General features: G+C 41.5%; 1 protein-coding gene across 11 annotated transcripts in view; it reads right to left on the bottom strand.

Moving 5' to 3' along the window:
- THRB (thyroid hormone receptor beta) overlaps window positions 1-16,109 on the bottom strand; it is a 330,035-nt gene that overhangs the window by 311,220 nt on the left and 2,706 nt on the right. The gene's annotated exons all lie outside the window — the stretch shown is intronic.

A 16,109-nucleotide genomic window follows, 5' to 3' on the forward strand; every position in this document is an offset into this window, starting at 1 on the left:
CATAGTTAACTGTGGAACTGGAGGTACGGGGAGCTGTTTAAGCCCCAGACATTTACAGATGGGCACAGTTGATTCAACTATGTGGACTTGTATCAGATTTGTGCATGTTACAAACAATTATTTTTCTTATTGATTTTGAAAGTGCATACATGAAATCTGTCCAAGATGCTACAGATAAAAGAATGACTTTATACAATGAACTGCACTTTTTAATTGAAAGAACATAACACCTATGATAAATCACAAAGGAAAGCTACTACCCTGACATGTGGTTTTCTATAGGTAATGTTCTAAAAACAAAATGTTCTATTTGGCATGGACCTCACGATGTGTCATGTTCTCATTAGTCTCGAGGGTAACAGTGCTATTTTACACAACGGTAACTGTCGTGCACCAGGAAGCGAGAGCCTGCAATACAAAGGTAGAATTTCTTTTTAACAAGAAAAGGAAGTGAAAATAATGATGGCAAATACGAATAACTACAACTTGCTATTATTGAATCTAATGTTTTATTTGCTAAACTAAAAAAATTATTAAAAAGTCAAACCACAATATTGAGGAATTGTAATTTATTCTATTTAGAAAAAAGTGTAAGAAATTGTTATAAGCTGCTATCATTTAGACTATCTCCAATATTCTTTTTCATATTGATCTCAAACTATGTATATTTAATATGTATTGACCATATATTCAAGTTATATATTTATATACACTCACATTATATATTTGAACATATATATACACATATATATATACATATATATATATATACACACACATCCTCAAAGGCCCGTGCATTAGTAACCAAATTAGTTTTAGAACAAAGAAACAGGATAGTTAAAACAAAATGAGCAAAACCACATACTTTAGCACTGACTCCTGAGAGGGAACACTAGTTTTCTCACCTTTTGTAGTACATAAAATTATTTTAATGTTCTCCCAAAACACAGCATTCTTAAAGAATATAAACACCATCATTTTTCAGAATTTTAATACAACTAAAATTCTATATAACTGGCATACCTATTACAGAAGAAAATAAACATGTTCAGTGTTCTTCAAAGGTACACTTGAAATGTTTAATAAAATATTAAATAACTTTACATAACTCACTGGCGTCTAAGTAAACACGCCAGCAGGCAATCATTCCATCAGAACCGGAGGCCCTGCAGCTCAGGGGGGGAATTCAGAAGGCACCTTAAAGAACAGTTGGGAAGCTCAGAAAGGGCCCTTAGGTTCACCCAGCTGCCGCTTGCAGGGCAAAGGCCTTTTCAAAGACAAGTCATTGTCTGGCAGAGATCCTGCCTGCGAGATTGAAAGCTCTTCCCTGTAACTGTGTCTCATCCTGGCATTAGCACCCTCCTTTACAAAGTGCCTCGGTTTCTGCCCCCTGCGGACTAGTTCTTTCCCACACGTGGTGAAATCTGACTCTCCAAGGTCTCCAAGCCTCAGCTTTGCACAGACCCGAGCCTGAAGAGTGACAGGGTTTTCTTTCCTTCTCCAGGGTTTTTAGTATCTTCAGAAGGATTAATGCTACACACTTAGACAGAACACCTTTGAAAGTTCCATTAGCTACATTTCTTCAACACTCATTCAGCTTTCCGGATTTGGAAAAGTAAATGCTTCAGATTAATTTATTGTTATAATTGTCACCATCTGCAATCAGAGACTAAAACAAAATATTGAAATCAAAAATTTACTTTTCAAACTCTGCAAAGCTAAATGAGTGTTGAAGAAATGTAAATGATTAAACTTCCAAATGTAATTTTTGTAAGTTTGTAGGATTTACCCTTGTGAAGATATAAAAACTTAAAACTGCAGGGCCACTTCCTGGGAACCCCTGTATCTCCCATAACGGAGAATTTCTCTTGGGTTCAAAATTATTATTCTTTTCAAGGATGTTAAAAATGTTAACAGATGGCCAATGGACATACGAAAAAATGCTCAACTTCACTAATTATCAGAGAAAGGCAAATTAAAACCACAGTGAGATATCCCCTCACACCTGTCAGAATGGCTATCATCAATACATCAACAAACAAGTGTTGGCGACAATGTGGAGAAAAGGGAACCCTCATGTACTGTGGGTGGGAATGCAGACTGATGCAGCCACCGCTCCCTCAAGAAGTACTAAGAAGTATGGAGAGAAGTATGAAGTTCCCTTAAAAAATTAAAAATGGAACTGCCCCATGACCCAGTGATTCTGCTTCTTGGAATTTATCCAAAAAAACCCTGAAACACTAATTTGAAAGAATATATGCACCCCTATGTTCAATGCAGTATTACTTACAATAGCCAAGATATGGAAGCAGCCCAAGTGTCCATCAGTAGATGAGTGGATAAAACAACTATGGGACGTTTACACAATGGAATACTACTTGGCCATAAGAAAGAAGGAAATCTTACCCTTTGCAACAGCATGGAGGGACCTGGAGAACATTACGCTGGGTGAAATAAGCCAGTCAAAGTAAGATGAAACCATATGATTTCACTGATATGTGGAATCTAATGAACAAAATGGACTAATAAGCAGAGACAGACAGAGAAGGAGAACAGGGTGACAGCTGACAGGGGCTTGGAGAGCTGGGTGGGGGCAGTGAAGGGATTGAACAAAAAGGAAAAAAAAGATGAAAAACTCATGGACCTGGGCAAAACGGTGGTGATTGCCAGGGTGGGGCAGAGTGGGAGGAGGTAGGGACGGGGTGGGAGAGGTGAAGGAGGGTGTGGGGGGATGAATGGTGATGGATGGATGGACGGAGACTAGGGGGGTGAACTCACAACGCAGTGTGCAGACGATGTGTTGTGGAACTGTGCACCTGAAACCTGCAAAATTTTGTTAGCCAGTGTCACCCCAATAAACTCCATAAAAAGGAAAAAAGATAAATTTTAAAAAACCGTTAAGCATTTCCTCTGGTCAGCCTACAGGGTTTTTTTGTTGTTGTTGTTTTTCTTTTTTTCCCTGATGTAAGATGCGCTTTTCTTTAAAGGTCTTTTTCAAGATTTTGATATATTCTCTGAGAGACCATTGTTTTCTGAAATTGAGTGAAAAATTCAAATTCTTACTGTCATTAACTTGCAACTGAAATAATTTTAACATTCATATGTGCTATTTAGACATTTTACTTGCTCAGGAATCTCGGTTGGAGAATACAGTAATCTCACGCTTTTGGATTAGAGTCAGGTGGCCAAACTGTAGCAAATGCATATGTTCATCTTTAACAAACCACGCTGATATACGAATAAACATATACAGTTATAAGTCCTTATGAAAGTGGTTTTTTTTAAGTTACCCCAGAATTCTATTTTGTAATCACAACCCAGGACATACATATAAAGGTGTGTGTCCTGTGGGTATTTGCATTTTTTTAATGAAATGAATGTTTCAGAAATATGTAATTTACTCTAGTAATTTCTATTCTAGTCTTTTTTACTTAAAACTCATGTTGATTGTGACTCATTATGTTGATTCAAGGCCCACTAATGCACTGATAACCAAGTTTGAAAACCAATAAACTAGGGATAAAAGGGTCAGTGAATACATACCAGGGTTGCACCCATTAACTCTTTTATATGGTGGGATTCTACATACTTGTACTTAATGAGAAGTAGAAAGATGGAAGTGGAACTAGAGAGCACCTCAAACTCCAATGAGCTCACGAGTCTCCTGGGGACCTTGTTAAAATGCAGATGCCTGTTGGGCAGGTCTGGGGCAGGGTGTGGATGGGCTGGTTGGGGGGCAGGCAGCACACCCTGAGAAGCAGGGGTGTACAGAAGCCGGTCTGGGGGAGGGGAGAGGAAGAGAACTGTGTGCAGCACACCACTGCTTTAAGCCAACACTGTCCGAGCCAGGGCTTACCCCCTCCACTGTTGCTGAGGTCACTCCAGGCCTTTCTAGCACACAGTATATTCTTCAGCAGACGATACACCCTTTAGCAGGTCACCTGGTGACATCAGCACCTTCAAAATCCTCTCCTCTGTCATCATTATACCACTTCCTTCCTCCTTAACAACTCCCCAGGCAAAACAAAGCAGAGGCAAGTAAACCCAGTTTTTCAGGGTTCGGAAGCCCCTTTGGAGTGATTACCTAGCAGCGGGGACAATGGCTAGATTAGGAAAACAGGGGCAGCAAAAGACAATGCTGGCAAACAACAGGGTGAAGGATTTATTATCATTTCATTTCAGGAACTTGTTAAACTGTGAAATCTGCTTAACAAGGTGAGCTGTGCACATAACATACTTGTAAATGTGACGGAAGTAAATCCCATAGCTCAACGCCTGATTTCCCCCTTCTAAACCATAGACTTGGAGTTCCCAAACTAGGAAATACCAAGCCATAATTGTAACTGTTTCTCATACAATACTAACGTTGTGTACCGGCGGCCTCCAAAATTTGAGGCATCCGTGTATTGATGGAGTAAAAATATTCTCCGTTCAGATGAGGCTGTCTTCTTCCCACTTTGTGAACTTCTCTAGCAAGGCAGTGTGTTGCTCACCGCTGTGCCCACGCATGTACCTGGCACATATTTGGAGAGATGTTTGATAAAAAAATGGATGAACAAAATTTAAAAAAATATGTTACATTTTAACCTATACCCTATTAGCTGCTTTGCCATTACAGTGTTTGCTTTATTAAATTGAGCAGGAGCCTTTAAAGGGGGCAGGGGGCAGAGATTTAAAGGAGCATCTTCCAAATTGCAGTTGTCCACAATGCAGATGGAGGGAAGAGAGAGGAAGGGGGGAAAAAGAAACAGGCAGACGGACGAGGACAGTGATTCCTGGCTGAAGTAGGACATAGCAGGGGGAGGTGCAGGTGTTATCGAAATCGGCTGGGAAAAATGTTCAAATATTCCAGAGTTTGGAATGTCTCCCCCGCCCCCCATGAGGGCTAGAATCAAATGAATAGGTAATTATAATTGATGAGGAGCTAGGGGGAGGGAAGGATTAAGATTTAGAAAGAAGGCCTAAGGCAGTGGTTTTCCTTGGGGACGATTACGCCTCCCAGGGGACATTTGGCAATGTCCTGACAATTTCTGATTGTGACAACTTGCAGTGCAACGATAATGGCATCTAGTGGGTAGAGGCCAGGAATGCTGCTAAAGGTTGAAAAACCCTGCTCTGTGGGTCTCTCTGTGCTTGATCCTATACAGATCACTGGTGGGCTCAGCTCCACTGCTCCAGCGGAAGGCAATCTGTACCTTGAGAGAACGAAGCATGAGTGCAAAGGAGATCAGTGATCCTCGGCTGTACGCGGGGCATACAGTCTGAGTGCGTGGTCATATGCCAACGACAAGAAAAGCTAACACATCGTATAGATGCTGCTGGTGCCCCGACCCTGTGCCCCTGGGCTCCACTTCGGTGCCCACCAGCTTGTCTTCCAACTGCCCCAAACTGCATTGCTCTGCCTGGAGGCATGCTCTTGGCTGCCCAAGTGGCAGTCCTGCAATGTCAGGGAATCTGTAGCTTCTGGAGGCAGTCCTTGCCTAATCCCTGACAGGTTTTGGAGAATAAATACACACTCCCTTGCTTCTTGGGTGGGGTAACTATGAGGAACATGTTCCTCATTGCCTCCCAGAGTTCCCCCATGTGGCTAAGCTCCAGGTGCCCACAGTGGTAACTGGTTTGATTTTACTCCTTTTTTGTGTCTGTTCCCACCCTGGCTCCCTTTCCCCAATCTCCTACTGGTGTTTTCTTCACCTCCCCCCTAAAATAACTGGCACTTGAATTTTCATCTTAGGGTCTGCTTCCAGGGAACCCAAAGTCAACGGTAAGACTTTTGAAGGAATGCTGGGCTGCCAGCCACCGGCCGCTCAGGTTCCCCTGATGGATGAGCTCTCTGAGCCCACAGTACCCCTCTCCCAGAAGGGCTGAGTTTTCTATCCTCCAGGCCTGAGCACATCGTTACTGGGCTCCTCCTAGTCCCACTTCTCTCACATCATCAGAAACACAACTTCTGGCAAATTCCTCTCTCTCCCATTGAGAGAAGAAGGGAAACCACATTTTTTGCTCAAGAATAGCAGGAAGGAAATGCAACATAATTCCTATTAGTCTCAAATGCCCCTGAAGTCAAACTTCTGCCAGCACTCATGGAAGAAGTTAACCACCTTGACGCCAAGAAGGGGGTCTTACTCTAGTGCTGGAAGGAGGCAAAGACGAAGAGGATCTACCACCTCAGTTCAAATGAAACTTTACCACAGAACAGCAAAAATGAGTTGTTTCAGGACACTGCTAGATAAAGAGGAGAAACAAATTGTAACCCCAGTCAGGGTGATGTTGATCACTCATCTTCCATGTAATGGGAATGATGAGACACTAAACATCTGAAGGAAAAAAAAAAGGAGTTGTGAAAGATGCCACAGAAGCTATGTATCCAAGAGACTCCTCATGTTGGCCAGAGGGGCATTTAAACAGCGATGCGGCTTGACACTTCCTGGTTTCCAAATGCTGCCCCTCCAGAAACTTGAACCTATCGCTGAAGGAAGTCCCTGTGGCCATACAAATTGAGAAATCAGGCCGCTGAGCTCGGAGGTCTGTTCACAAACAGTAAGCCATTCTTAGGGCCCTTTCTTTACAAATCCTCAGAAGCCGCTTTTCTCAGATCATTTAAATGGTAGATTTTTGTTGGATTTCATCTTTGCAGAGAACTTTCACTCTGGGACCCTGAATTCTTCTCAACTTAGTGGACGAGATGGGAAGATCTATCTCAGTTCTTATGTGTGGATAACCTTTTTTTCTCTCCAAAGAACAGCATTGCTTTTCTGCTGGACAACCTATTCCCTTATTTATAATGCAGGACAGCAGGGCCGTGTAAGTGTATATTCTGGTTCATCTGAGGACACACGGCACACGGTTGTTCATTTTAAAATTAGATTCACCCTAATTATATAAAAACAGCAGGAAAGGATTACTCAGCACCTACTGCTGGGCCTGTGCTTCTAGACTCCACTAAACTTGTTTTAACACACAGCCCCTGCCCTCTTGGAACTTCAAATCTAGCCAAAAAAAAAAAAAAATCCAAGTCATTGACAAATACGAGGCCTGGACAGTGAACGGTGAAGAATATATATAGTAAGTGACTAACCATGCAACTTGGGACAAGGGGGTAAGGGAAACTGTCATCGATGGGGCATGTTTCAGCTGAGCAGAAGCAGAGAAAATTTGGATCTCAATCCTAATTAATTACAGTAGAATTTCTGGAGCTCCATGAATGAAGGATATTGTGAATCTGGGATGAAACAGAAGCAAGGGAAAATATTTATTGAACTTTGAAGGATAGAAGTTTGAATATGAATGGTAGAAGAGCATCAGAACAAGGGAGGGGAGTAGCTGCTATTAAAAAAAGATGTAAGACCCAGCTGATGTGGCTCAGTTGGTTGGAGCATTGTCCTGCAGATGGAAAGGTCATGGGTTCAATTCCCAATCAGAGCACATGCCTGGGTTGCAGGTTTGGTCCCAGTTAGGGCGCAAACAAGGGGCAACCGATCTGTGTTTCTCTCCCTCTCTCTCTCCCTCCCTTCCCCTCTCAATAAGCATGTCCATAGGTGAGGATAACAAAATTAAAAGATGAAATAAAAAATAAAAAAAATAAGTAAGGTGGTCAGCTTAAGCCCCACATTCAATATAAGTGAGAGCCAAATTTGCATTCAAGAGGCCAGAATCCTGGGCTGGTAACCGAGCATCGATTATGCTCATTTTCCACAAACCCTGAGGGTTCACTGACTTTTAGGATTGACCTTGGAATATATCTCCTGAGGCTGAAAAATGCTAGGTCATCTATAAACAGGAGGTTGTTGCCAATATACACGTAATAACAATTCAAAACTAAATAAAGTAATGACACAAAACTTTGTGAGCTCAAGGAGATTGGGAGATTGACCTCTGGTCCTGCTCTTTGATTTCCTGCCTTTTAGACAATAATGCCTCTTACCTCCAGGATGCAGGCTTAGTTAACACAATCAATTCTGCAGCCTTGGTAAAAATAAAATGACAACAAAATAGTTTTCCATGTATTGAACACTTACCAGGTACTATACATGCTCAGCAGTTAATAAACATCATCGCTTTTAATCGTCTGCACAATGCTGTGAGGTACCAATATTCTTTCCATTGCACAGAGGGGGTGCCTGGGAGAGCACAGGTAGCAGGTGGCAAAGCCAGGCATCTGACTCAACTCCTGTGTGGATGTCTACCACCCACCCCTACCCACTGAGGTCTCTCCCAAACGTCCCAGCTCTCATTCAATCCAGGGCCCAAATCCCCAGCTTCTACTCTCCCTATAACACAGTTGGCCAATCCCTGCTCTGTGACTGGTCTTTAAAATAGGACTTTATTGACACCTATACTGTGGGTTACCCTGAGCCCCAGATAACCTAGTGATGAGTCACTAATAAGTTGGGGATTATTAGAGAATTTTTTCTCCCCTATTATGGAATATCAAGAATTAGCTAAATTCTGTATCTGAGAGGGGTTTGTCAGGATTAACTTCTTGATATTTCAAATTTTAATTTTCAAAAAACTGCTAAATATTTTATGAAATTAGACTTGTGGAGTTGAAGACAGTCCTACCTAGGATAATATAAAGGCATACATTTATTTCTTTATTTTTTAATGTATCCTCAGAATGATACTTCTTTTCATTGGTTAGTCTTACTTCTTGGTAATCCAAAAGGCATGTGCCTTTTGCATTTCCTTACTTCTTAGAATAAGACATTTTAATAATAATTAAATGGTAAGGTTTTCAAAAAGATAAAATATGCATAGTTAGAAGGAAAAAGTTTCTTTGTTCTTTTCACTTACCTCACTTTTATTATTCATGCCCCTCTTAAATTTCCTTCATGAGAGGTACTTCTACAGACCTGGTTAAATATTTGATAAAGCACATTGATAATTTGGGAAGGGAAGAAAACAAAAGCATCCTTTTTGACTTAAAAAAAAGGGTTCCCATTGTAGTAAGCAATGATAAATGGGATAAATATTTAAAAAAATGGTATTTTTAGTCAAGATATTATGCAATGCGTCATTTATTTAAACAGTCTAAAGCACTGTAAAATGATTCCAGGAAAATGGCTTCAAAATGTCTTTGTCAATACACCAAGAATCAGCTCTGGCCTCTGCTCTTTAATAACTCTACTTTAAATTTTATTTCCCTTCAAAATAAATCTGCACATTAATGATGTGCCAGTAATAGCAGGATTGATCACAAGCTCCCAATACTACGTACACATTAGGACCAACGTTGATCTACCAAGGGAATCAACACGATGGTCAAAGACTAAAAGGAAAAACCAGGGCTGGAAAGAATGAAGACAGGCCCATACCAGTGGGAGGGAGTGAGGAAACAGAATTAGGTCAGATAGGAGGGTGGTACTGTACCAAAAAATAGTACTGGGTTACCTCACTGCTATAAAGATGTTTCCATCCCTTGCCCATGTCTTCTAAAACAAGAAGACAGTGATGTGATGAGATCCACGTAAGAATTAAAAAACAGAGTTGTACAGTGTGGCTCAGACAGTTCCCCAAACAATTCTTGCTCCCCGTTCTGTAGTATAGAGTCAACACCAGAAAGCAACTGCTCAGTAGGGACTATCTTTCTCACCCTGCTTCATTTTGCTGGGGGTGTGTGATTCCTTCTCACCCGTGGCATTTAAGCAAAATGACCTTGTGTTACTTCCAAGCCAACGTGGTTAGGAAACTGATGAACTTCTCCATTCTCATTGCTGTCAGTGGTCTGATGCAATGAACACATGACCTTGGAAGCCATGAGATAAAGATGGAGGAGCCCAAGACCAAATATATGGACATCCCCATGAACTGCTATGGAGCATAGCTACCAATCAATGAGAAACATCAATTTTCAACTTCACATGAGTAAAAATTAAACTTCTAGTTTTTGAGCTACTGTGTATTTTTGTTTCAAAGTATAGTGATTTTCTAGCCAGTATATGTGGCAAGAAAAGGAAAGTCTCTCAATCACTTGAAATAATGCATATAAGTTATTTTTGCATGGATTTGATAAAACTATAGATTTTTAAGGCTAAAGTTGGTTTGCCACAATTACCAGTACCTACTAGCTACAAATGGCTGTTGAACACTTAAAATGTGACTAGTTGAAGTTAAGATGTGCTGCAAACATAAAATACATACCAGATACTTAAGATTTAATAAAAAATAAAATCTCATTAATACTTTTCTATTGATTACATATTAATAACATTTTGAATATATTGGGTGGGATAAAATATTTTATTGAAATGAAACCCACTGGTTGCTTTGTACTTATTTATAATGTGGCTACTAGAAAATTTTAAATTATATGCATATGTGGTTCATGTTACATTTCTATGGGCCTCCTCTTGGGCCCCAGGAGTTAGCAAACTACAACCCACAATCTGTTTTTGTAAATAAATTTTTACTGGTACACAGCCATGCTTGTCTGTTTACACATTCTCTATGGCTGCTTTCATACTACAACAAAACGTTGAGTAGCCTCAACAGAGACTGCATATCCTGAAGAGCTAAAACTATTTATTGCATGACCCATTGAAGACAATGTTTGCCTGCCATGGGCTAACGATTACTTTGAGATTATCTAATTGATCTACTCCTGCCATTTTTATCACTAAGGAAATCAAAGCTCAGATAAGTCAAGAGACTTGTTCAAAATATTTTTATTCTTAATTAGGCGGTATTTACATAATATCACTCTCACTCAGTCATTTACTCCTATTCTCCAACATCCCTAATTTTGGTCACGAAAGAAACAACATTCCTACCAGCAGGAAAAGCAGCACGTAATAGTGAATGGTGAATCTCAGCACCACAAGGCTAACGCAGTGCGGTCATGTAGAAGTCTATTTCTGTCGGCACATGCGCTGCAGGCATGTGTACGCAGTAGCCGAGTAATATTCAGCTACAAATAGGCTGTGAGATGGTCTTTAAGCTTCATTTGAGAAACATTTTAAAGAGAATCAATTATGTAATCTTCTTTCCAATTAAACTTGAAATCTCCCTAATTGCAGATCTAGCTTGCTAAGAATATTCATTATTAGAATTAAATTAGAAAAATTTTTCTATATTTTGGAAGAAGTCAAATCTGTTCCCAAAGACTTCACAGCAACATAGAACTGCCTTGTTCCGGCAACCGTCATCTCTCAAGGGATTATTCTAAGAGTCTCTAACGGGGCTCATCATTTCCACTCTCTCTTCCACTCAAGATCTATTCCAAAGAAATCTTCTAAAATAAAAACCTGATTTTCTGAACTCTCGGTGTCTTCATGCTATTAGGACAAAGTCCATGTTCTTTCCTGTGGTCAGGAAAGTCTTCTCCATGTGACTCCTACCAGGCCCAACAGCTTCATTTAGTGTCCTTTTCATGACAGTCAGATGACTGGGCTCCTTGCAATTCTTGGGGCCCTGCAATTCCCCAGACACTTCGTACTTTCACCCCACTTTGCACATTTGTAGATGATGTTCTCACTGCCTAGCACTCTCCCCGTTCCCAACTATGCGATCTCACTGTACTCTGTCCTTATTTCATCATAGAATTTATCAGTATTGTAATCGCCTGTTTAAGTAGTAATTCTACCTCCAGTACAAATGGCTAATATTTAGGAATACATAACTCTGGGTCATGTGCTACATGATTTCATTTACTTTTTACATATTATAGATGAAACTGAGCACATACAAAAAAGCCAGGTGGAGCCAGAATATGAATCTATCCATTCGACAGCCCTGCACAGCCCTGGTTCTTAACTCCACACCAGCGGTTTTCAATGGGGGTGAATTTGCTTCCTACAAGACGCTGGGCAGTATCTGGGAACACTTTGGATCATTGCAACTGGAGTGTGGGGCAGATACTGGTATCTGCTGGGGAGAGGCCAGTGAGGATACCAAACATCCTACACCACACAGGACAGCCCTCCACTGCAAAGAATTATCTGGCCCCAGATGCCAATATTTCAGAGGTTAAGAAACACTGTCCCACACTGAGTCAATTCTGTAGATTGTCGCAGGATACTCCAAGACTGGTTTTTTAAAGTGTAACACTAGGGATTATTCCTCACAACCTCTTGCCCTTTGAACGTTAGCCATTTGAAGATTTACAGACACACATAGAGACAGACACATATGCGTGCGCACACACACACACAGACAAATGTTTTGCTACCTACTTTCCCTCTTGGGTATTCATGATGCACTCTAGTATAAAAGTAGGCTCCGAACAATCTCGCACTAAGTTGTTAAACTCAGGATTTCCCAAACATAATTGGCCAAAGGGTAACCTAAGTAAATAGGAAAACAAATGAAAAGTAAAATAATATGAGGATTTGTGAAAATATTCAGGATTATGGTGGACTAAAAGTGATGACAAGGTTAGTGGCTGGGGACACCAGTGTGACTATGGAATTCTCCCTGTGATTTGGAAGTTGGGCCTGGGAACCACGGCTAAAGCCAGAAACAAGCAGCACCTTTCTCCCTGTGTGAGAACATGGCACACACTTGTCACAGAGGCAGCTTCTGCATGTAAGGACATGCGAGTAGGTGAGACATTTATGCTATGGAAGAGTACCCGGCAATGTCAGGACTGCTGTCAATAATTATTTTGAGCACCCATTCTGTGCCACCATTGTTGAAATCTAGGGAAACAGAGTCATCTGAGAGAAACAAAAAGAAGGGTAACATCTGAACCCTCCTGAGAACTGGAGAGCAACACGCATCACAGGAGTCAGAACCCTCAGTGGGTCCCTGAATGTCACGGTCGTACATAGTGCCCCTAAAACCATGACTGTCTTCTTCACTCTCCTCACCGCAAACACTCCTGAGCCACCAGAGGAGTCACACAGCATATTTCCCAAGTTAAGAAGACATACCTGCTGTCAATGTGCGTTCCTTTGTCCTAGCTTTTCCTTTAATCAGCTTATCACTCATGCCTTTCTGAATAAATCCCTAAATTTTAAAAATGATGTTATCTATTCATTCTCAGAGAGGGGAAGGGAGGGAGAAAGAGAGGGAGAGAAACATCACTGTGTGGTTGCTTCTTGAGCGCCTGGGACTGGGGACCCGGCCTGCAACCCAGGCATGTGCCCTGATTGGGAATTGAATCAGTGAGCCCCTGGTTTGCAGGCCAGCACTCAATCCACTGAGCCACACCAGCCAGGTCTAAATCCCTAAATTTTTGATCGCAGAAGAAGAACCATAATCCTTGAAGGCTCTCTGTTGGGATTAGGAAGTTGAAGAAATAACAGTTCAGATCAATCCTTTCCTAATTACTATATGTGCCCTATCTATAGTCCACTCTCAGTGTGTACACACATATGTATGTTATAATAAACACTTTTGTTACATACACACTAGATATTACAATGTTCATGTATTATATGATGTATATGTGCCCTTGTATGTGTATACGTATATGTGTGTCTGACTGTCAGAATGTAAAGGCTATAATACGCTTCCTGGGACAGAGAGTCAAGGTCCCTGGGTTCTAATTCCAGGCTCTCCTGACTTGACATTTGGAAAAGATACCTAAGTTCACAATAGAGCTCAGCTTCTCGCTTAATAAAAATAGTACTGGACAAGAACTGCCAGTCCGTGAAGTCTCCACGGTCCCTTGAAATTAGGACAGTAGGGACGAAACGACGTCAGTACTGAACATGGACCATCATCCTAGCTGTCCGCTGGCCAGGTGCCTGAGAGGAGGATATGGAAATGCATTCCTTGTGACTCAGTGATTTGGGTATTTCCACCTCCCCCAACTTACTTAAATGTCATTTGACTAATAAGTTAGGGAACAAAGTGGAAATGAGCATCCTTCATCAGAGACTCGCGGGCCTAGACATATTCAATCGCATAGCACATGGATAGCAGGAGAATTCTGGGTGAATCCCACTGCAACTTGTACTAACACACATGGGCTACAGAAACTACAATCCCTTCCTCAGATTAAAATAACTTTTTCATCTAGGGTGCCACATAAGAGACCCCGATGGGTACAGACATTTCAGAATATATGCATATTGTTTCAAAGGTCCCTGGGCTGCATGCTGAGCTACGAAATGACTAGCAAGGCCAGGCACATAGTATCTATACAGATTTATGTAGACTGAGTAAGGAATCAAATCAAGTACTCAACATGACTTTAAATAAAGCAAGGAGTTAACTTGCCACCCCTTACTCAACGAGTTCAGACACTAGACTAAGCCCTTCAAGCAAAATACTCAGCTGTGATATGATGCGATCCTGGCCGCAAACATTCACTGGGGGCAAAATCAAGTGAGAAGGCGACGCTTGTTACCAACATCAGAGGAGAACGAGAAGCACCACCTCTTCTCACCCTTGATTCATTCTTTCAACAAGCCTTTCTCTGTGCTCATGTGTGAAACCCTCTGCTAGGTGCTGGCAGTCAAGCATGAATAAACCCATAGCCCCTCATCACAGTTCATGGGGGGAGACAGAAATGGACAGTACAAACCAACGGCCAGACTGGGGGATAAAAGCTAGACAGACGAAAGCACAAAGCATCGAGACCACCTGTTCGGAGAGGTTCATGGTCGGAGTGTCATTTTCAAGTACCTGGCTGTCCTGTGCTCTCAGATTGCTTTAGTGAAAAGCTTGGCCGTGACACTGGATATTTGAGCGAGTCAGCCTAAAGAACATGTCAGCCATTCATTCCTCTAGGTTTTCGGAGCTCTATTTTTGTCTTGGGGACAATCACCAGAATCTCTACTGCTAGATCACGGATAGCTTAGGCTCTGAAGGTAAACTCCCACTGGCTTACTTTTCTCATTAAGCCTTTTGCATTTTTTCCCCCCTGCTAGGGTTGGTGAAAGACATGATCATATAGAGAACTTATCTTCATTTCCTGGAGAACTCAAGTTCAAGTACTGGCCATTGTATGATTTGTTATTTCATAGGCGTATATGCTAGCTGTCAGGTACCATAGTTAGCACACAGCCAGTGTTATCTGATCTATCCTTGTAACTTTAATGCATACTCCAGTTCCCCTTTTTCCTATTAACCTGGCTACTGAGAAGCTCAGAGCTAAATTAAACACTCAAATGCAATACACATTTAGGATTTCAGTTTATCTTTTGTCCGCTACCATTTTTACCAGTCTCATGGTTGTGTGGGATTTTTACTATGCATTTACTCAGACACAGTTCTGAAAGTTGATATGTTATAAACAAAAACAAATTCCCGTAATCATCCATTGTAACTTCCTTTTACTCATTTGTCAAAAGACTTTCCATGACTAGCTACTTTGAAGATAACCCCTTGGGTATCACAGCTCCATCACTTGAAAACTCAGAGAATGCGGTATTTCCCATAGTCATCTGGTTCAAAATCTGTTTATGGAAGTGGAAAAAGGGGGCAAAGGGAGAGGCTGCCTGACTTAATTTATAATGCAGGGTAACCACCAGAATACTCCTAATCTATGTGCAAGGGCTCTTTCTATCTTGTGTGGGACCCTGACAGTCCATCTGCCCTTCTCCAACCAGCACTTTCGTAGTAGAGCAGCTAGAGAACCTGTAGAACCCCCTGAGTGAGAGGAGGCACTGCTGTCCCCCGGTGATGTCTGTTTCCTGGAATTTCACTCTTAGCGCTGACAATACCTCTGGAACTCATAAAAATTCTGCTGAAACCCAGGGTGTTGAAGGTCAAAGTCTTCAGGGAATCAGGTAAGACAAGCTGCTGCTGAGGAATTTCATGGACTCAAGGCAAATGCCCCCAGGGAAAACTCACAGAAATAACTGCTTTGTCACTACACAGAATGAGGCTAGCTCTCACCAAGAGAAAGAGAGAGAGAGAGAGAGAGAGAGAGAGAGAGAGAGAGAGAGAGAGAGAGAGAGAGAAACCAGCACTGACCCGTATGTACATGGCACACACATATACTGGCACAGATCTTGGCAAACCCAGCTGGTACTCATTTAGGATGCTTAGTCAGGTATTTGGAGGAACACAGTGTTTGGGCACAACCATTCCTTTACTCAAAAAAGATTGATTTAGCACCTACTGTGTGCCAAACACAGTTCAAGATGCTGGAGCATCGAGAGTGAATGAAGTAGTCAAGACACTTTTTCTCAAGGACTCTATATTCTAGGCACAGGAGA

This window comes from Desmodus rotundus, chromosome 8 (assembly GCF_022682495.2).
Source record: "Desmodus rotundus isolate HL8 chromosome 8, HLdesRot8A.1, whole genome shotgun sequence".
Classification (NCBI taxonomy): Eukaryota; Metazoa; Chordata; class Mammalia; order Chiroptera; family Phyllostomidae; genus Desmodus; species Desmodus rotundus.